The sequence below is a fragment of the Coregonus clupeaformis genome, chromosome 34 (genome assembly GCF_020615455.1).
Source record: "Coregonus clupeaformis isolate EN_2021a chromosome 34, ASM2061545v1, whole genome shotgun sequence".
In the NCBI taxonomy this organism is placed as follows: Eukaryota; Metazoa; Chordata; class Actinopteri; order Salmoniformes; family Salmonidae; genus Coregonus; species Coregonus clupeaformis.
In genome coordinates this window covers 19,053,359-19,075,497 of record NC_059225.1, presented here as the reverse complement: position 1 = coordinate 19,075,497, position 22,139 = coordinate 19,053,359, and the positions used below count along the sequence as shown (strand labels likewise).

General features: G+C 43.7%; 1 protein-coding gene and 1 long non-coding RNA gene across 2 annotated transcripts in view; one reads left to right on the top strand and one right to left on the bottom strand.

Moving 5' to 3' along the window:
• Positions 1–385: 385 nt before the first annotated feature.
• Positions 386–4,608, bottom strand: LOC121549760. The gene is made up of 2 exons (XR_005996862.2): positions 3,951–4,608; positions 386–1,478 (listed from the first exon to the last, which is right to left on the bottom strand). It is a non-coding gene; the product is annotated as an uncharacterized LOC121549760 (long non-coding RNA).
• The window catches only part of zfhx4 (zinc finger homeobox 4), a 101,871-nt gene continuing 82,605 nt past the window's right edge, over positions 2,874–22,139 (top strand). Inside the window, 1 exon segment of the mRNA XM_045210496.1 lies at positions 2,874–3,235. The gene's annotated coding sequence lies outside the window, so the exon portion shown is untranslated.

Below are 22,139 nucleotides of genomic sequence, written 5' to 3'. Positions count from 1 at the left end.
CTGCCTGTTGTGAGTTGTGTTTGGCACTTTGCTATGAATGTAGGCTACTCTGGGTATGGGTCTGTGTGTAGGGAGTTGGGCCATTGTGTAGGGTAGAGGGTTTGCCAGTGGGTCTGTGTGTTTTTAGGAGAGGGTCAAACGGACCCCAGAGGGCGCCGGCGCTTTGGACTAAAACCATCTGATTTGAGACAAGGGAGAACCCCCAACCTCCCAGCCTCCTAGTCCCTTATGGCAGGACGGTCCCAGCACCGCTACCGAGGGCTAAACATGTCTCAAAGCAGTGGAAGACAATGACCCAGAGAGAAAGATTCAGGAATTTGATCATATAAAATGTAGTTCAAAATAATTGTCATATTATTGTAATAACCATTCACAAAAAGCAATGCAGAAGTAGTTATATTTTTATTCTTCTTCGTTTGAAAATTAAACACTTGCAAATGATCATTCTGATAAAAGCTCAATTGGTATAAGGTCCTTTTATAATTTAACCTGAGGACACACACACACACACACACACACACACTGACTTTACAGATAACAATCTATTATTAATTGGGGATGCTGAGATATGGCAATGGGGCGAAATATTAGTTAAGGCAGGCTTTTGTCAAGCAGCCCCCGGAGAATGAGCATCGTCTGCCGGGAGAGTGAGAGGGAGGCGACCGGGGGATTAAAAAATGCATGAGGCTAAGATAAGCAGTATCAGTCCCTTAAATCCGTCTTACTATCTCATTTTCCCCGTGAAAACAAATGACAAGACAAGCGAAAGTCTGCAATATGGACAAGTCCCTCGCAGTCGCCTAAGAGCTAAGGCTACTAAAAGTGGAATAGTTCAGTCTGGCCCCAGCTAGCGTCTACTCCAAATCCCCCACCCCCCACCCCCCATGCAAAAGCGTCCACTTGAAAAACAAAATCAATCAATAGTTACAAAGTCCTCCATCCATGCGAAATAAAATCGTCAACGGTAAAGATTCAGAACAACCTTTAGTCCATTGCACCAGGTTTTGCATTATCGGCTACTATAGCCTAAAGATTCTCTGAGACCAGAAATGCTCCGTCCTTTGCCTCTTGCTCCGTGCTGTTTGGTCAACCAGGCAGCGGCTTGACTGGCTTCTCCTGCCGCTGAGTGAGTGGCCTCTCAGGGGAGAAGAGCGTGGAATCCCTGAAGGACGCCAGAGCCACAGCCTCGGATCAGGGTAAAAAGTGACGCCTCGGTTGAACACCTTTAACCCGGGTCACAGCCCCCAGTAGTCCGGGTTCCAGCAGCCCTGTGTCAGGCTTGGTTCGGACTGGGTTAGGGTGGGTCCTATTCAGTTGTAGGCTACTGCAGTAGGAAGTAGTTGACTGCCAACAGCCTTATCGTACGATCCCAAGTCCCGGCTCAGTCAATTCACCCCCTTCGATTTTTTTCATGAAGGAGAACCGATCTCCTGATTCCTTTCACGATTAACACCGTGTAAGGTCTCTCTCGATAGCGACTATTAAGAGACAGAAAAAGTGAAATAAAAATGGTTAGGCTGGACGGGAATAGAGCAATAGGCCTACTACGGACGTATGCAATTTATGAATACATAAATGTATTGCTTTGAATGGTGTGTTTGATTTAATGGTTCTAACGTTGTCTGAAGTGTTCCGCTTGGTTCTGCTAGGCCCAGTGTCATCTTATGTGGACTGGGAGTTTGTAAAATGTGGATGACTTTGATGCACATGTAGGCTATTTGCAGTTTTTATTTTCTATAGTATAGGCTATGCTCTCCACTCATCACGAGAGATATATTTTACCATCATCACAAACACATTATTCACATTTTCAACCCATATCTTCTGAAGGCTGGTTCTTTGTTTGTAATGTAGGCGCATGCATTAGCCTAGTATTTCATATAAATACTGATATATATGTTCGTGACATCCATAGACGCGTATCTGTGCTCTTCTTCGGCCTCTACAATAAATCAAATCCATGCTACAGTATTCAACCTTTTACATAATCTTTAGAAACACTGAAGGAAGAACGTAATTTAGGTTTATGTATAATCGACCCTTAATTCATTGACTTTGCATCAAGTTATGATGTTGGGATCTAATTTATATTAAAATAAATATCACACTTTCGGTTAAGGCCGGTGTGTTCCTCCACTTTATATTGTATATAGGCCTAAAGCATGCTCTCTTTTGTCATAGTTTTACAACTATGTAATAAACATGTCGATGTTGTGTTCAATATATTGACAACATGCCCTTGTTTACATATGGTGTTCAATCAGTTAAAAAATTTACAACACAGTTAAACACACTAAATGATTATCTATCTGTAACAAGCTTCTACTGAAGCCCTTCAATTTGTGCATCGCTCAAACTTAAATGTAGGTTATTTAATCCACTAGATCAAATATTATCCTATATTCATTAAAATCAGGACACCAAAATAAGCAAATACATCAATATATTTGGAATATATACTGACATTCTGAAAGCTTTAACATAATGTCATATTCTATATTAACCTTGCAATGTGTAGGATGAAAGACAGCAGGATATTATTCTTCATCTGCGGACCTTTATAACAAAAAAAAGCATGACTTCTCTGTAATTCTACTCTATTCGGTTAAGAGGGAATGGCTCTTTATTGTTCTGCATGTCGTTGGACCGGTCGGTAAAACGTAAAGATTTCCCCCAGTTAAGATCACTTTGGTCTATCTGACGCGTTCCGTCCTACCGGCTTTGCTTAAGACAGGGGCTCAGCCCGTCATTTGCAATGTGGAGACTGTTGATCAGCTCGCTAATTACACCTCTCTCCCTCTCTCTCTTTCTCTCCCTCTCTTTCCCCCCCTCCCTCTCTTATTCGCCCTCTCTCTTCCATTCCCAGAGTGCATATCGGGAATAGACACACAAAGACATGCGCACTCAACTTAATCAGCCATTTTTTTAAACAGGGCTAAAACGATAATAATTAGCAGAATAAAGACATATCGGATTTTCATTTCCCTTCCGCCGTTTCTCGACCCCTCCACAACCGAAACTGCGAGGCTGCAGTCGACACTTCTTTCACCGATCGGACCCAAAGGATAGCTTTCACACCGCTTGTCATTTGTATTTTTTTCCCAATAAAGTTGGGAGGATTATCAATTTTTCCCCTTTTTCAATTTTTGTGTTATCATATTTCGCAACCATTGGATGTGACTGTTTTCAAACCAAAAGCAAGAGACGTAGGGGAGCGAACTGCGGGGCGAAGAAAGTAAGTTTTTTTTTCCTATAACTTTTATTGAGTAGGCTAGTTGGTGTTAAATTTAGGTCAAGTATAGATTATCTTTCTTTAGTGGATCCCGCAGAATAGCGCTCCGTGCATAACAGCTGTTTTCATGCGGTATGTTTTCGTCAGTAGCTTTGCCTTGGAAAACATCGCCTATTGAGGTGTTTGTGGAAGTCCTGCTTTGGTTTTACTAGCAGAGAACTGTCAGGGGCCAGACGAAAGCCATTACGTGAGTATCAGTGCTACCTTGGCCAAATCTGCGCTCAAAGTTTACTAGGGTTTGTCTGGTTTTGATCGTATGCCATACACATTACATGATATCACGTATTTACCCGGTGTGGCATGGTTAATTACGGCGCTAGACTAAACGTCGCGAGGTCCGATCTCTCGTGGTCTTCTAAGCTAGGCTACTTTTTTCTCCCTGTTTTCCGTGAAAGTGTTCTATTTTGTTCCAGGGCTGGACCACTTGTAAAAGCTGGAACTGACGGTTCGGCAGTTAGGCTACATTGTATCCATTCATATATTTTCTGACAATGTCGCTATCTTCCTCACGTTATTGTTACACGTAATTCTTAAGTGACGCGAAGAGCAACACGATTTCCACGTTTAGCCTATATATTGTTTAGATATATGCATTAAATGTATTTTTAGACGACACCATGCATATCAATGTATAACGGTCATATAAATTCGTTTTTACCTGCTTCGTCTACAGGAGTAGCCATGCACCGAGGCGTGGGTGGCTGTGTCGCCCAGTTGTTTGGCTACTGATAGCACGCAGGTCCCCTGGAGCCAAAAACTCACGGTTCTTATTTATCTTTGACAAAATATTAAAACAGGCATTGGGAAAAAGAGCATAAGAGGCCCAAACTCTTGAATATAGGTTATCTTGTTGCTTTACTACAGTCCTCTTGCCGAAACGTTAGATCCCATTTCTCCCCTTCATTCGCTTTGGTGGGGTCATATTTTTTCTCCACATAATGAATTGTCCTTCCATTGCCAGTGATGATGTTTTACCCCAGGCTTCGGTGGTGAGTAGTCGATGCATGGTGATTGTTTAGTGTAACTTGGGGAAGAGAGGAGAGGTGAGGAGAGGAGCTGTGGTGTTTTTTTTTGCATGGTGGCTGGTTTGAGGTAGAATCTTGGCTGGGATTGGGACACGACAATGATATGGACATCGATCGCTTGCATTGAGAGAGCAGAAAAAACACGGCGATACGAGAGGCAGCCTCAAACTCCGGTAGGCTATGCTACGCTGTGTGTGTGAGTGTGTATGTTTGAGCTCTCTGCTTGCTCTTTCACCGCACATCAGTAATATGGTATTCTACTGGATTTCAACTACGGCTTTCTCTTCTTCGGCATATTAGGGCGATTTTTACATTTCTTTGTTTTTGCTTTGATTTAGGGAAAAATCATATGAGCTATTTTCTGATATTTGTAGTTCTTTAGATAACTTTGGAAATAAATGCATCATTTTATTTTATTTTATGGAAATACGAGATTTTCCATGGATTCTTGGGCTAAAGCAACAATGAAGACTGCATAAATTATTTCTACCATTGTACAATTTTGAATATAATTATTTGGATAAAGTATTATATTAAATAATAATAATAATTATTATTATTATTATTATTAGACTGCTACAGTGGATTGGGACTATGATTAGCATATTTTAGGGATATTTCCAACGAATGGCATTTGTAAAATAAAATAAAATAAAATAATAATTCATCAAACATTCTGAGAATTAAACTTGATATATTTGATACCTTTAAACATGTGCCGGAATACTGGTGATTTGGGAGCAATGGGTTCAATGCTAAGATATATAACTCCAGCGATGAGGGCAGTGTAGTGTAGTTAATTTCACGTCTGCTACTAATGTTTTATTTCTGATAAGCTATGGTAACACTCCATTTAATCTGTTAAAAACCGAAAATGATGGGAAAAGATGGAAAAATATAATTGCAGTTTCATCACTATTAATAATGTAATTTGTCTCACAGAACATTGGCTACATCCTTCCTTCTTTCCTCTCTGTCAGTCACATTCTTAAGGCAATGCTAATAGATGTTTCGTTTTTTGGGGGACTGGGCGTTTTTTGTGCTTTTCTGTGATGATGAAGATTATTATTATTATTATATTAACAGTATTAGTGTGTGTGTGTGTGTGTATGAAGCACATTAGCCTGGGTATGAAGGACATTAGCCTGGGTATAAAGCATGCATTGGTAGGGGATTCAGGATGTGTTAGTGCTATACTGCCAGGTTGGGAGGACAATGGAAGACGAAGATACATTTTTTCTTCATTATTAAAAACCAGTACATCAGACTTCCTCAAGATGCTTACAGCAGGAAAAGGTCAAGGCAGAGGCAGGTTATAACAGCGCATTAAGGTTATTAGTACAGTATAATAACATGTGTATTAGTGTGTATAAAACACAGTGAGTCAATGGCTATAGCAGGCAGGGATACAAGACAAGATATATATTCCTGGTTGTTCTGTTCATGGCTTAAAGTTTCACTGGATTCAACACACACAACATAGCTTTTTACTCTTCAGTATATGATACAGCATATTTCTCAGTAAACACACATTTCACCATTACTGCCTTGATCAGGTGCTACCAGAGAGAAAGGGAACAGAGGGAGGAAGAAGGGATAAGAGATGAGAGGGGCAGGGAGAGAGAGAGTGAGGTGAAACCCTCCTATAACTCTCCCGTGCAGACATATCCAGCAGGAAGATTGGCTCCAGCCTCTCTTAGGGGTCGACAATGTGTCATTTCCACCCAGCCTCATCGCCCTCTGTCTATCTGATATTAATGTGCAAATCAATATTTCAGGGATTACATTTCCCTCCTTCATTTTTTATGGTTTCTACCTCAATAAGTCTCTCTTCTAATAGAGGGAGGTTGGAGGATTTAAAATCCCATGCTGCAGAGAGAGAGAGAGAGGGATAGGGAGAAAGCCTTGCAACAAGCCTTTCTTCCTGCATTTTAATGTGCTCTTCTGTAGATCTCTATAGGCCATAGTAGGGAGGACAGTATCACTGCTTAAAGACCACCAAGTAGACTAAAGGTAGAAAGGGAATAAATATGAGTCCAGTTGAATACTTAAGACGGGCTAGTAATCCGAGTAGTAGGTATTACTAAAGAGAAACTCACTTACACACACACAGGTTATTTCCAAATCCCCATTACTGAATGCCACGGTCGGGTGAACAGAATATCTTTGTACACACCAGACAGCCGAGTAGGATTCTCTTTTATTCATTTTCTGTCCTTATAATATAAAAATTCATGGAAGGAAATGGATGTATCTGAGAGGAATTGTAAATGTGTTGTTTGATATGTGGTGTGTGTGATGAATAGAAGTAAATGAAATGGGCTAGCAGCAGTAGCCTGTATGATTATACAGGCAGAGATGCATTACCATAGTCATACGCATCTCATTTCACGTCAACAGAATGGACTGTGACTCCTCTGTCCCTGCAGACCTTCATTAAGAGACAGTACACCCAGGACTGTCTGTCTCACTGTCTCTCTCTCTGTCTGACATAGGTGAGTGTGTGTGTGTGTGTGTGTGTGTGTGTGTGTGTGTGTGTGTGTGTGTGTGTGTGTGTGTGAGAGAGAGAGAGTTTTTGCACTTATTTAATCTTCCTTCCTCTACCATCTGGTGCGTGTATGTCACACAGCTGTGTGATTTTCATATGTGCTAGGGCTATTTTTCTAAATGTTCTTTATATTAGACCAGTCTAGATTGAGAGAGGGACAGAGATAGAGAGAGAGAGGGACATAGATAGATAGAGAGAGGGACATAGATAGATAGATAGATAGATAGATAGATAGATAGATAGATAGATAGATAGATAGATAGATAGATAGATAGATAGATAGATAGATAGATAGATAGATAGATATAGATAGATAGAGAGAGGGACAGAGATAGATAGAGAGAGGGACAGAGATAGATAGAGAGAGGGACAGAGATAGATAGAGAGAGGGACAGAGATATATAGAGGGAGGGACAGAGATAGATAGAGAGAGGGACAGAGATAGATAGAGGGATGGACAGAGATAGATAGAGAGAGGGACAGAGATAGATAGAGAGAGGGACAGAGATAGATAGAGGGACGGACAGAGATAGATAGAGGGACGGACAGAGATAGAGGGACGGACAGAGATAGAGAGAGGGACAGAGATAGATAGAGGGACAGAGATAGGTAGAGGGATGGACAGAGATAGATAGAGGGACGGACAGAGATAGATAGAGAGAGGGACAGAGATAGATAGAGAGACGGACAGAGATAGATAGAGAGAGAGAGGGACAGAGATAGATAGAGGGACGGACAGAGATAGATAGAGAGAGGGACAGAGATAGATAGAGAGAGAGAGGGACAGAGATAGATAGAGGGACGGACAGAGATAGAGAGAGGGACAGAGATAGATAGAGAGAGGGACAGAGATAGATAGAGGGACGGACAGAGATAGATAGAGAGAGGGACAGAGATAGATAGAGGGACGGAGAGAGATAGATAGAGGGACGGACAGAGATAGATAGAGGGACGGACAGAGATAGATAGAGAGAGGGACAGAGATAGATAGAGGGACGGAGAGAGATAGATAGAGGGACGGACAGAGATAGATAGAGGGACAGAGATAGGTAGAGGGATGGACAGAGATAGATAGAGAGAGAGAGGGACAGAGATAGATAGAGGGACGGACAGAGATAGATAGAGAGAGGGACAGAGATAGATAGAGAGAGAGAGGGACAGAGATAGATAGAGAGAGGGACAGAGATAGATAGAGGGACGGACAGAGATAGATAGAGGGACGGACAGAGATAGATAGAGAGAGGGACAGCGATAGATAGAGAGAGGGACAGAGATAGATAGAGAGACGGACAGAGATAGAGAGAGAGAGAGAGGGACAGAGATAGATAGAGGGACGGACAGAGATAGATAGAGAGAGGGACAGAGATAGATAGAGAGAGAGAGGGACAGAGATAGATAGAGAGAGGGACAGAGATAGATAGAGGGACGGACAGAGATAGATAGAGGGACGGACAGAGATAGATAGAGAGAGGGACAGAGATAGATAGAGAGAGGGACAGAGATAGATAGAGAGAGGGACAGAGATAGATAGAGAGAGGGACAGAGATAGATAGAGAGAGGGACAGAGGAGTGAGAAAGAGACAGAGGGAGACAAAGACAATATGTCTGTAATCGTAGCAGCACAGTCGCTTGGCTTCCTCTAAGATTCACTGCCATTACGATGTGAAAAGCACAACCTCCCACGTCCCATTATTAAAACTAAAACACTCACACTCTACTTATTGTTTTCTGCCTGTTCCTCCCCTCCATTTTCCTTCTGTCCTTCATTTCATTTTCCCCTCTTTAATTTCATTTGGGATGAGGTGTAGGCTAGTGTCGGTCAGTGATCTCTGTAATGGTTTTAATGCATACACTTGACTGATGTTTTGATATGAGTTAAGGTTAGAGATACACATCACTGTATTACCTTCCCCACTGCTTCTCTCCCCATAGTCACTCAACACACACAGCGATTTGTTTCACTCCGATTTTGAGTTCTTTTTTTACTCTGTTTTTAGAAGGAGTCACTGTACTATATTGTGTACTATATTGTGTGCGTATATCGAGGCGTTTTATGCTGCCAGACATAAATGGTGTGATGAGGAAAAATGAAGAACGTACATCTACTGTACATGTATACACATACTGTTGTTTGAGAAGTGTGTGTGTTCCTGGTGTGAGAGGCTGTGAAGCGTCAGTACTGTGGTCCCAGGGCCTGTAGGGGTAGAAGCCAAGAAGTCAGTCAGGAGCAGCCAAGCTTAATGTCTTAAAGAGGGGGGCTTTCTGTGGCTGCCCTGGGGCAGTACCGCTAACACACACACACACACACACACACACACACACACACACACACACACACACACACACACACACACACACACACACACACAGAGAAAGGGGTTAAAGACTTGGAACGTAAAGAGCCTCTCGTGGCTCCCGGGGGCAGCTGCTTGTGAATATGCACAAGTTTAGTGTAATTAGCAGCTAATTATATTAACATATGCAAATTGTCAGGCAGAGGGGGCTTGTACCGCCGGAGGGATGTGTGTGTGAGCAGTGTGTGTGTGAGGGAGGATCAGCAGTGAACATACAAGCGGCTCTATTGTACCACCGTGGAACAGGCCAGTATAATGGGCCTGGAGTCAGTCAGTCCACTCTGCCGTGGATACGCATAACAGCCTATCTCATTTATGTCTGGAAGCGGTGTGGCGGCGTGGCCAAATTTCATTAGTAGCCATGGGAACCTGGTTAATTGTGCTGACTAATGTCTAATGTCCCCTGGTTGGTTGGTCGGTTGGTTGGTGGGCCCCCCACCCCTCCAACCCCCCTTTAAAAAAGAATAATTGGAAAGAAAGAAAGAGAGAAACAGAGAGAGAGAAACAGAGAGAGAGAAACAGAGAGAGAGAAAGAGAGAGAGAGAGGGGGGGGGGGTCGGTCGGTCGGTTGGATTAAGTCTCCTCACAATGAGTCATGTTTACACACGTTTCCCTTGTGCTGGAATTTACATATGCAAAACACTCTCTGGCAGCCTCGCTTCCTCATCTGGTGTGTGTGCATATGTGTGACAGAAGTGTGTGTGACAGTTTGTAAGCTAGCGGGCGTATGGTAGTGATGTGAGTGTGTGTGTCGGTGATGGCAGTGTGTGTATGGGAGGGGATGACAAGAAAACAATATGTGTATGACAGCTGTGTGTGTCATCCATATGTGGGTATCGTTCAGTGCAGACACATTCTTTAATTTGTTTCTGATTAGTTGTCTAGGCTCAGACTCTGCCAAACAGACAGTCAGACAGACAGTCAGACAGACAGGAGGTTTCTCTAGGAACTTATAAACCATTTTCTTGCATCTCCCTTTACCCAATGACCCTAGATATTTAAAACCACTCCTGTCTCAAACAGACAAATACCTTCTGCAATCATCTGTTGTTTCCTATAGCCATAGACTGAGAGAGAAAAAGAGAGAGTGGAGAGAGAGAGCGAGAGAGAGATTGGAGAGAGGAGTTAGGTGCTAGAACTTGTACGTAGTTTATCCAGTTTTTTGACAGAAAGGTAAACTGATAAAATTGCCTTTTAGAGGCAGGAATGGAGGTTTATACAAGTGTGAAAGCATAGGAAAAGGATTAGAATGGTTTTGCATAATGCCTGCCTGGCGGGTGAATAGGGCATTGAATGGTTGACTGAGTGACAGAGATGAAAGGGAGATGAAATGCTCTCTCCTTCCCTCTTTCCTTTCTCTCTCGTTTTACTCCCTCTCTCTGGCCTCCCTCGCCGGGTAGATGATGTTTGTCGAAGGGTAGCAGAACAACAAGCTCAGGCTCATATTTCCTGTCTGTCTGTGTGTGTGTGTGTGTGTGTGTTTGCACACATCTCTGTCGTCACGTGAAGTAATATGTATGACAATAGGTCTGCCAAGGTAAACTGTGCTTCTGTAAGCCTCTATTCAGAACAACCCTAGCAGTGGCATGGGGAGGAGAGGAGTGGATATCTTTGTTCGTTTAAAAGGGAGTGGTGGACTGTTGATCAACTTGAAAGCTACTTTTCGTTTTGATTATTTTATATGATTTTTGAATATTTTTGGGGATTTTGGAGGTGATTAAAAATATATTTTATGGAGAGGATGTTGTTTTAAGCTGAAGTTGTGGATGTATGTTTTCGGATGACAGGTGTTCTTACATGCATATGCTTATGTACGTGTGTGTGAATGAAACAGAGAGGGGGGGTAGCAGGGGGCGTCGTGTAACTCGTGAGTGACGCTGTGAGTTCCATACGGACTCGACTTCGGAACGCGGCGAGACGTATCATCGGAATTCCATCTGGCGTATGGAAATGATCGGTGGGGCGAAACACAGAACGCCACAAAGGGTGTTATGGCCTGTTTTTGTTTTTCTATCGTTCGCCAGGATCCTCTTTCACTCTCTCTCTGACCTTTTACACATCTCTCGCTTTTCATATGCTAATGAGAAACGGAAGAGAGGAAACATGGTGAGGCTGAGTGGTGGACAAAGAGAGGCCTTTTTCTCTCTCTCTCTCTCTCTCTCTCTCTCTCTCTCTCTCACCCTCTCTCTCTCTCACACCCTCTCTCTTTCTCTCTCTCTCCTTCTCTCGCTTTCTCTTTCTCTCTTTCTCTCTCCCCTCTCTCTCTCTCTTTCTCTCTCTTTCTCTCTTTCTCACTCCTCTCTCTCTCTCTCTCTCTCTCTCTCTCTCTCTCTCTCTCTCTCTCTCTCTCTCTCTCTCTCTCTACTCTCTCTCTCTCTCTCTCTCTCTCTCTCTCTCTCTCTCTCCCCCCCATCTCTCGCTCTCTCTCCCTCTCCTTTCTCTCTCTCTCACTCTCTTCCTCTCTCTCTCCCCACCGCTCTGTCATCTTACAGGCAGTGAAGAATTGTCTCTGGCGTGGTGAGGAGACTAATAAAGTTCTATGATCCTCTCCACAACAGTCAACACACACACACACACACACACACACACACACACACACACACACACACACACACACACAGTCTGTCCCGTATTAGCCTGTCCAACATGACGTGTACAGAGTTGTTATGGGAAGGTCCATGTTATCAGGAAGAAAGGTCATTTGTGTCCTCATTGAAGACCTTCATTATTCAGCGCTGCTATCTAAATGTTTTTGTTGCTGTTGGTTCAGCGCCAGTCAAGATTGTGTTACTCTGCATTTCTCTCTTTCACTCTCTCGCTCTCTTTCTCTCTCTCAATTTAGGGAAAAAAGGGGGATTTTTATTTTCTCTCTGTTCTCTCGTTTCTCAGGCTCTGAAAGGCTATTTTGCATGAGGCATCTGACACAGGGTATTAAGGATGGAAAAACAGAAATATTTAATTCAGAATATTATGTTTTTTGAAAAGGGTATTTTCGTAGCGGGGAGAAACAACCCAACATTGTCAGTGTGTGTTCATAATTTGGCTCTGTATTTGATTTGTAATCCTGTGGGTCTTAGATGGTTGTCATTAGCAGGTTCAGGTCAAATAGAGTCTCCCCCATCCTTCTCTCTCTCACTCCCTCTCTCTCTCTCTCTCTCTCTCTCTCTATGTCTCTAATGTAAACTCAGCTGTTCTCTGATATTCCTGGTTCTCAGCCATCCAGCTCCCGTAACACAGAGGAGAGGAGAGTAGGAGGAGAGGAGAGGAGAGGGAGAGGGAGAGGGAGAGGGAGAGGAAGAGGAAGAGGAAGAGGAAGAGGAGAGGAGAGGAGAGTAGGAGGAGAGGAGAGGGAGAGGGAGAGGGAGAGGGAGAGGGAGAGGAGAGTAGGAGGAGAGGAGAGGAGAGGAGAGGAGAGGAGAGGAGAGGAGAGGAGAGGAGAGGAAGAGGGAGAGGAAGAGGAAGAGGAAGAGGAGAGTAGGAGGAGAGGAAGAAGGAGAGGAAGAGGGAGAGGAGTTGAGAGGGCAGTGGGTGCAGAAGAGGGAGTTTTCCACCAATCAGGGCTAGCGATCTAAACAAGGATAGTTTTTCTTGTGCTCTGAAGCCTGAATGGAGGGAGAGGCAGGCAGGGTCAATGAACTCACATGCTGCTTTCTCTTCAAGGCCGCCAGCTTACTGTCTCCTATATATGTTTTACAGTCAAATATTTTATTAGTGTATTAGGAGACTCCTTTATAGAGTGATGGTCACTGGTAATGTTTTGTATTTTTGTTAGGATGCATGCTGTATGTTGTGTATCGACAGGTCGTCATTGTGAAAGTAACTGTGTTTGAAATAACCTACCTGGATTAACAAAAAACGAATAAATAAATGTGTTGGTGAAAAGCAGCTGGAGATGTGGGAAGAGGACAATGTCGTTGTTGTTGTTGTGTCTGCTTTATTACCAGGGTAAAGGACACTGTAGAAAGGGTGACATCTTTCTATTCAAAGTTCTTTCTACATTAATTCACTGTTTTTCTCAGCTCCCCTCAAGATTGTTGAGAAGTTCAAGAAAGCCATTCTGCTGAAAAGTCAACTTCTCAACAAATGAAATAAAATCACCTACGTTTGGCTGTGCTGTTTAGACATTCTTGTCACCATACAGAAGGGATGGCTGTCAAGACGCACCATATAATTAATAAAACCATGTATGTCAGGTTGATGTAAAAGTGGAATAAAGGCGATAAGGAGGGCAGACATAAGGTTTACCAGAGGGATGCTGCTGCTCAGATGAGCTCTGTGAATCTGAGTGACCCATTGTTGTCCACAAATAAATAAGACAAGCATTTCGCTACACCTACAAGCATTTCGCTACACCCGCAATAACATCTGCTAAATATGTGTATGTGACCAATCAAATTTGATTTGATTTGACAAGCGTCTCTATGGCTACCTGTGATTTGAAATGATGAGAAACTGAGAAACTACTGTCCATTCTCCTCTTCTCCTCCTCTCCTCTCTTCCTCTCGCCTGCCCCCCCATCTGTTCTCCTCACCTCTTCTTCTCCTCACCTCTCTCTCCCTATCAGTTGTTTGATGGTATATACTGTGTGTGTGTTTATATTCCAGATGTGTACGTGATTAGCGGTGTGTGTATATGTAGTATTCCTGCTGGTGATTTATTGTTTGGGTAACAAGGCCAATGCTAAGCCTCGTTAGGGAATAAGAGGCTCATTAAATATGCATGAGCTGTGACTAAAACAAACACAGTAATGAGATCTGCCCTCATGAATATGCAAGGGAGTAATTATCTATCCCCTTGGAGAGGGAACGAGGGGGTGAGAGTCGAGAGAAGTGGGTATCAACAGGGTGTAGGGGGTTTTCACTCGCGGTATGTAGGCTACTAGGGTTACTACTAGGTTACTACTGGGTTACTACTGGGTTACTACTGGGTTACTACTGGGTTACTACTGGGTTACTACTGGGTTACTACTGGGTTACTACTGGGTTACTACTGGGTTACTGATCATGTTTAATATTGTGCCTTTGTACCAGGCTCACTGCTAGCCTTTAGTTTGTCCTGAGGGGAGGAAGCTACAGTAGAAGAGCTTTTCCAGATATCCCCAGAGAAGTACAGTATTTAGTTAATACTAGCCCTCTCATATCCTGCTCTTTGCTGGTCTGGCCACAGCCGCCAAATCAGCTTTAATTATTTGCTTTAAAAAGGAAAGACAGAAAAAAACCGTATGACTATTTTCCTGGGAGTGTAGAGGAAGATCAGTGTGCAGTGAAGGAGGGAGGAATGGGTGTGTGTATGTATGAAATAGTATGTATTATAAATGCTGCAGGTGTCAGCAGTCCTACTGATGTATTAGTGGTGAGGAGCTAGACTAAATAGAGACTAGACACACACACATTGGTACGTGCACACACACAGACAACATTTGGTGGAATTTGCCCAATGTCAGGAGGCCTGAGCAGGGTAGAGCATGGTTGTGAATGCAGAGTGTTATAACTATGGAGGGTCTTTAATACAAGGCCAAAGCAGATTGCTCTTTCAGATAGACTAAGTGGACAGTATTCTTCATACAAGGGGCTTCCTCCAATTTTGCTGAATATCTCCACTGACCATTTCATCCTAACTGTCGAGTGGTCATTGTGTATTGCTGGCCACTCATAATCCATTGCACATTTTTAGCTTATCACCACATTCAAGGTACAGTATTTCATAGCAAAGCAAATTAATTTCTCTCTTGAGCTCTGTACCTCTTAGCTTTAAGAATAGTGTGTGTGTGTGTGTGTGTGTGTGTGTGTGTGTGTGTGTGTGTGTGTGTGTGTGTGTGTGTGTGTGTGTGTGTGCGTGTGCGTGTGTGTGTTTTCAGTAAGAATTAATTAAGTGTGTGTTTGACTTGCTGACTCTGTTCTTGTTGTTGCTCTACTGAGTTGTCATTGACCTCTCGGTCCCCTCGGTTTCGCTTTGAAGTCCAGACGAAAACACACACACACACACACACACACACACACACACACACACACACACACACACACACACACACACACACACACACACACACACACACACACACACACACACACACACACAGTGATCTTCTTCTCTTGTTCAGGACTGATAATACGCCAGTCAGACAGAGAAGAACATAGACTTTAAAATTATGTCTGGGAAAATGTACAATGATTGTCTCAATGAATCTGTTCATTATTGGTAGTTTAAATGAAACACATGCTTTCGGTTCCTTTACTCTTTGGTCTGGTGAAATTAGTTTTGGATGAAATATAGTTAGAATAATTACTCTAATGATTCATATACATAGTGAGTCACTTTTGGGGTATATGAGTCCTGATTGTAATTGCGTATCTGTTTCCAGACTTGGTAAAAAAAAAAAAATCTGTTGAAATAATGATTTTGGACCATTTTTATACATTGAGTCACTTTCTGTAATTGTTTTAATTTTCTCCCAGGAAGTTAATGGCTTGGCGTGACTACTGCGTTTCAGTTTCCTAGCATCTTGGTGTGCGTGACAACATGTTTATTTGATGAAGGAATATTGCGACGCTAATCTACAGCCATGTTAGTTAGGTCTGACAGTTGTTTGTTTGTATTGAAATCCAATTAAAATGTACACTTAACTCTGCATACTCGTTTCCCCCCCTATTTCTCCTCTCTCTCTCTCTCTCTCTCTCTCTCTCTCTCTCTCTCTCTCTCTCTCTCTCTCTCTCTCTCTCTCTCTCTCTCTCTCTCTCTCTCTCTCTACAGAGTAAGGACCCTATGATGGCAGCATAAATAACAGTGTGTTTTCCTTGTGGTTTTGTAGGACAAAGGGGATAAACTCTAAACAGCTGTCTGTCAGTGAGTTTGTTTAAAAAGCACAAAGACTTTGGTCTAAAGTTCCTTTGGAGAGTCCCTCTAATTAGATAAGAGTTCCAAACCTTAAGGTAATTAGTAATTCTCTTGGGCCAGAAATTAGGACTGTCACGAGTAGGAGCTCTTACCGTACCCTAAAAGGATGACAGTATATGTGTGTGTGTGTGTGTGCGTGCGTGCGTGCATTCATGCATGTCTGCATCAATGTATTCATGTCTTTGAGAGCATAGTTATTTAAAATACCAACTACATTAATAGTTTCTGCTTCTTGGCAGATATACCATGTCTGCTGTGTGAAACCTCGAAGAAAGGGATGACGTGATTAGCTCATGGCTAGCAGCGATGGAATGCCTGATGGGATACCTGCTCTGTGATTATGTTGAAGACAGTAATTACAGGGTAACAGAGTCTCTCCCCGGACAGTCTCAGTAAAACACAGGGGTTTGAACTTTACGTTTTATTGTTGCCGTGTTCAGAAGATGGCTCCACAATTAGCTAGGTGTCTCTGTGTTTCTGTGTCTTAATGATAGATTCTATTGAGACATTAGAGGAGAGGAGAGGGGATGAGAGGAGAGGAGAGGGGAGACCGAAAAGAGCTTCTGGATATCAGGACAGCGATTACTCACCTCGTACTGGACGAAGATTCTTTCTTTAATGAGTCGGACGCAAAGGATTTTCTTCAGACACCGACAAGGCCCAAATCCCCATCATTTCCATGAAAAAGAGACAGAGATATCGGGGACGTAGGTCGGGGTGCCTTGTAAGGATCCGACGGCGAGTGGGTAATCTGCCTCTACCATCAGTCCTATTAGCCAACGTACAATCATTGGATAACAAAATAGACTAACTACGATCACGGATATCCTACCAACGGGACATTAAAAACTGTAATATCTTATGTTTCACCGAGTCGTGGCTAAACGACGACATGGATAACATACAGCTGACGGGATATACGCTGCATCGGCAAGATAGAACAGCTGCCTCCGGTAAGACAAGGGGTGGCAGTCTGTGTATATTTGTAAACAACAGCTGGTGCACAAAATCTAATATTAAGGAAGTCTCAAGGTTTTGCTCGCCTGAGGTAGAGTATCTCATGATAAGCTGTAGACCACACTATTTACCACCACAAACCGATGCTGGCACTAAGACCGCACTTAATAAGCTGTATAAGGCCATAAGCAAACAGGAAAACGCTCATCCAGAGGCAGCGCTCCTAGTGGCTGGGGACTTTAATGCAGGGAAACTTTAATCCGTTTTACCTAATTTCTACCAGCATGTTAAATGTGCAACCAGAGGGAAAAAACTCTAGACCACCTTTACTCCACACACAGAAACGCGTACAAAGCTCTCCCTCGCCCTCCATTTGGCAAATCTGATCATAACTCAATCCTCCTGATTCCTGCTTACAAGCAAAAACTAAAGCAGGAAGCACCAGTGACTCGGTCAATAAAGAAGTGGTCAGATGACGCAGATGCTAAGCTACAGGACTGTTTTGCTAGCACAGACTGGAATATGTTCCGGTATTCTTCCGATGGCATTGAGGAGTACACCACATCAGTCACTGGCTTCATCAATAAGTGCATCGATGACGTCCCCACAGTGACTGTACGTACATACCCCAACCAGAAGCCATGGATTACAGGCAACATCCGCACTGAGCTAAAGGGTAGAGCTGCCGCTTTCAAGGAGCGGGACTCTAACCCGGACACTTATAAGAAATCCCGCTCTGCCCTATGATGAACCATCAAACAGGCAAAGAGTCAATACAGGACTAAGATTGAATCGTACTACACCGGCTCCAACGCTCGTCGGATGTGGCAGGGCTTGCAAACTATTACAGACTACAAAGGGAAGCATAGCTGCGAGCTGCCCAGTGACACGAGCCTACCAGACGAGCTAAATTACTTCTATGCTCGCTTCGAGGCAAGCAACACTGAAGCATGCATGAGAGCATCAGCTGTTCCGGACGATGGTGTGATCACGTTCGCCGTAGCCGATGTGAGTAAGACCTTTAAACAGGTCAACATTCAGACGGATTACTAGGACGTGTACTCCGAGCATGCGCTGACCAACTGGCAAGTGTCTTCACTGACATTATCAACCTGTCCCTGACTGAGTCTGTAATACCAACATGTTTCAAGCAGACCACCATAGTCCCTGTGCCCAAGAACACTAAGGTAACCTGCTTAAATTACTACCGTAGCACTCACTTCTGTAGCCATGAAGCGCTTTGAAAGGCTGGTCATGGCTCACATCAACACCATTATCCCATTATCCCAGAAACCCTAGACCCACTCCAATTTGCATACCGCCCCAACAGATCCACAGATGATGCAATCTCTTTGCACTCCGCACTGCCCTTTCCCACCTGGACAAAAGGAACACCTACATGAGAATGCTATTCATTGACTACAGCTCAGCCTTCAACACCATAGTGCCCTCAAAGATCATCACTAAGCTAAGGACCCTGGGACTAAACACCTCCCTCTGTAACTGGATCCTGGACTTCCTGACGGGCCGCCCCATGTGGTAAGGATAGGTAACAACACATCTGCCACGCTGATCCTCAACACGGGGGCCCCTCAGGGGTGCGTGCTCAGTCTCCTCCAGTATTCCCTGTTCACCCATGACTGCATGGCCAGGCACGACTCCAACACCATCATTAAGTTTGCCAACGACACAACAGTGGTAGGCCTAATCACCGACAATGATGAGACAGCCTAAAGGGAGGAGGTCAGAGACCTGGTCGTGTGGTGCCAGGATAACAACCTCTCCCTCAACGTGATCAAGACAAAGGAGATGATTGTGGACTACAGGAAAAAGAGGACCGAGCACGCCCCCATTCTCATCGACGTGCTGTAGTGGAACAGGTTGAGAGCTTCAAGTTCCTTGGTGTCCACATCACCAACAAACTATCATGGTCCAAACACACCAAGACAGTCGTGAAGAGGGCACAACAAAGCCTATTCCCCCTCAGGAGACTGAAAAGATTTGGCATGGGTCCTCAGATCCTCAAAACGTTCTACAGCTGCACCATCGAGAGCATTCTGACTGGTTGCATCACTGCCTGGTATGGCAACTGCTCGGCCTCCGACCACAAGGCGCTACAGAGGGGCCAAGCTTCCTGCCATCCAGGACCTCTATACCAGGCGGTGTCAGATGAAGGCCCTAAAAATGGTCAAAGACTCCTTCCACCCTTGTCATAGACTGTTCTCTCTGCTACTGCACGGCAAGCGGTACCGGAGCGCCAAGTCTAGGTCCAAAAGGCTTCTTAACAGCTTCTACCCCCAAGCCATAAGACTCCTGAACAGCTAATCTTTTAAGCTGCTGCTACTCTCTGTTTATTATCTATGCATAGTCACTTTAACTCTACCTACATGTACATATTACCTCAATTACCTCGACTAACCTGTGTCCCCGCACATTGACTCTGTACCGGTACCACCTGTTTATAGCCTCGTTACTGTTATTTTACTGCTGCTCTTTAATTATTTGTTTTTTATTTTTTCGTTATCTATTTTTTGCTTAAAACTTATTTTTCTTAAAACTGCATTGTTGGTTAAGGGCTTGTAAGTAAGCATTTCACTGTAAGGTCTACACCTGTTGTATTCGGTGCATGTGACAAATAAAATGTGATTTGATTTGAGGGTTTTGTAAAGATTAGAGGGAGTGTAGTGGTGATATTACTGCTGCTGCCTCAGTGTAGCACACTATTAAAGGCTAACTAGTCCTTTCTACATACCTGGTCATGGGAGCTATGTACGTCACAGACTGTGGTTTTGCAGAGTGTAGATTACAGTGTGAGGGTATGTGTTTGTGTGAGAGAGTGTTGATCTAAGCATGTCTAGTATTTGCTCAACCCCTACTCTGTCTTAACCAGTGCTCCCTCTGTCACTACAGTTGTGTTGATTGCAGATTTCCAACATTGAGTTCTGTTAATATTTCTTTTTCTATAGCAGCTTTCACTTTTACATATATCGTACGAAGAGGGAGGTCGGTATAATACCACATTGACACAAAGGCGTGCGATTTGTTCATTTCTTTCAGCTAGTTTAATTGAGTGTATCTCTTATTCCCAAACAACAGCATCCTGGATTTCAGATTGAAGGCTTTGTGTCGAGCTGGATTATTAATTTCACTTTTAATCATCCCCCTCTCTCTCTCTCCCCCTCCATCTCTCCCTCTCTATCACCCTCCTTCCTTCCCCCTCACTTCCTCCCCCCTATATTAATTTGGAAGGGGCTACACAGGGGCTTTAGCTTGCAAACAGCTGCAGAGTAAAAGAGGTGATTTATGTAACAGCTAAGAACTTTCATATTGTATGTTGTACCTCGCCAGGGCAGAGCATGATGATCAAGCTAGATTAATATTTATTTAGTTCAGGGGAAATCAAGGCTTAGTCAGTCATCATTTAAAACACTAATCCTTCATTATGTGATCCCAGAGACAAAGAGCGAGCAGATTACAGAAGCCAACAAAGTCACAATTAGACTCTGATTACAATACACAGCATAGACACACGCATATGTACACACACACTCGCACACACACGCATGCACATGCACGGACATTCGCACACTAACTCTATCTCTCTCTCTCTGCTTCTCCCTCTCTCTCTTTATCTCTCTCTCTGCTTCTCCCTCTCTCTCTTTATCTCTCTCTCTTTGCTTCTCCCTCTCTCTTTATCTCTCTCTCTGCTTCTCCCTCTCTCTCTTTATCTCTCTCTCTTTGCTTCTCCCTCTCTCTTTATCTCTCTCTCTGCTTCTCCCTTTATCTCTCTCTCTGCTTCTCCCTCTCTCTCTTTATCTCTCTCTCTTTGCTTCTCCCTCTCTCTTTATCTCTCTCTATCTGCTTATCCCTCTCTCTTTATCTCTCTCTCTCTCTGCTTCTCCCTCTCTCTCTTTATCTCTCTATCTGCTTCTCCCTCTCTCTTTATCTCTCTCTCTCCCTTTCTTCTACCTCTCTCTCTGTATCGCTCCTCCCTTTCATGGGAGTGGAATTAGTGGTGGTTTGTCTGATTCACTGGCTTGACGTAAATCTGTCTCATGATCTTTCCACTGTCCATGCACGACTAGGGACTACTTTCTCTCTACTGCATTCACACGCATTCCAAATAGTCTGTGCAAGAGTTTCATTCCGTGTTAGTCTGTTTTGGCATGTGTGTTTTGGCGTGTGTGTGTGCGTGTGCCTGTGTGTGTGTTTCCTTAAGGAGTCTGTAAATAACACATCTGCTTTACTAATTAAGCTAAACTGCTCAGTAGGTGTGAGTTCAGAAGCAGGATCATATGTATGCGTGCGTGTGTGCGCGCACCAATGCAGTGATTTGCATAATGGATTAGTTAGTTAGCTCTCCCTGAGTCTCAGGTGGGACGGGAACAACATGTTCATTACCAGCTCTTCTCTCTCTCTCTCTCTCTCTCTCTCTCTCTCTCTCTCTCTCTCTCTCTCTCTCTCTCTCTCTCTCTCTCTCTCTCTCTCTCTCTCTCTCTCTCTCTCTCTCTCTCTCTCTCTCTCTCTCTCTCTCTCGTGTGTGTGTGTTACAAGGTGAGAGAGAGGTCGGTAGTTCATGTTATAGAGGTTGTGTGTGTGAGAGAGAGTGACATGGGAACCCACAGAAGAAGCAAGCAGGCGAGAAGAGAGGAGAAGAAGGGAAGATATGAAACCAGATGTGAGGAGGTGGAGAAAACTGATAAAGTGGTAGGATAGTCCTCCTGCTTTGAGAGAGAAAAAGAGAGAGAGGGAGAAAGAGAGTAAGAAGAAAACTCCAGCCAGATTTCCCCTTTGCCCTCGTCTTTCCTCTCTTTTTCTTCTCTTTCACCCGGCCAGTGAATACTAATGGTTTTTCTCGTCCTCCCCCCTCTCATCCTCCTCTCCTCCCTCCTCCCCTAGGACAGTGCAGCATTGTTTGTTGCGGGGCTCTTTTCTTTCAAACTTAATTACCTTCTCCCCTTCTGTGGCGCTGAGGGCTGAAGTTGGCGCTGTGTGTGTGTGTGTGTGTGTGTGTGGCGCGGGGGGTCTGGAAGTTGGCTATGTGGCAGCAAAGGTCGTCACACATTCTT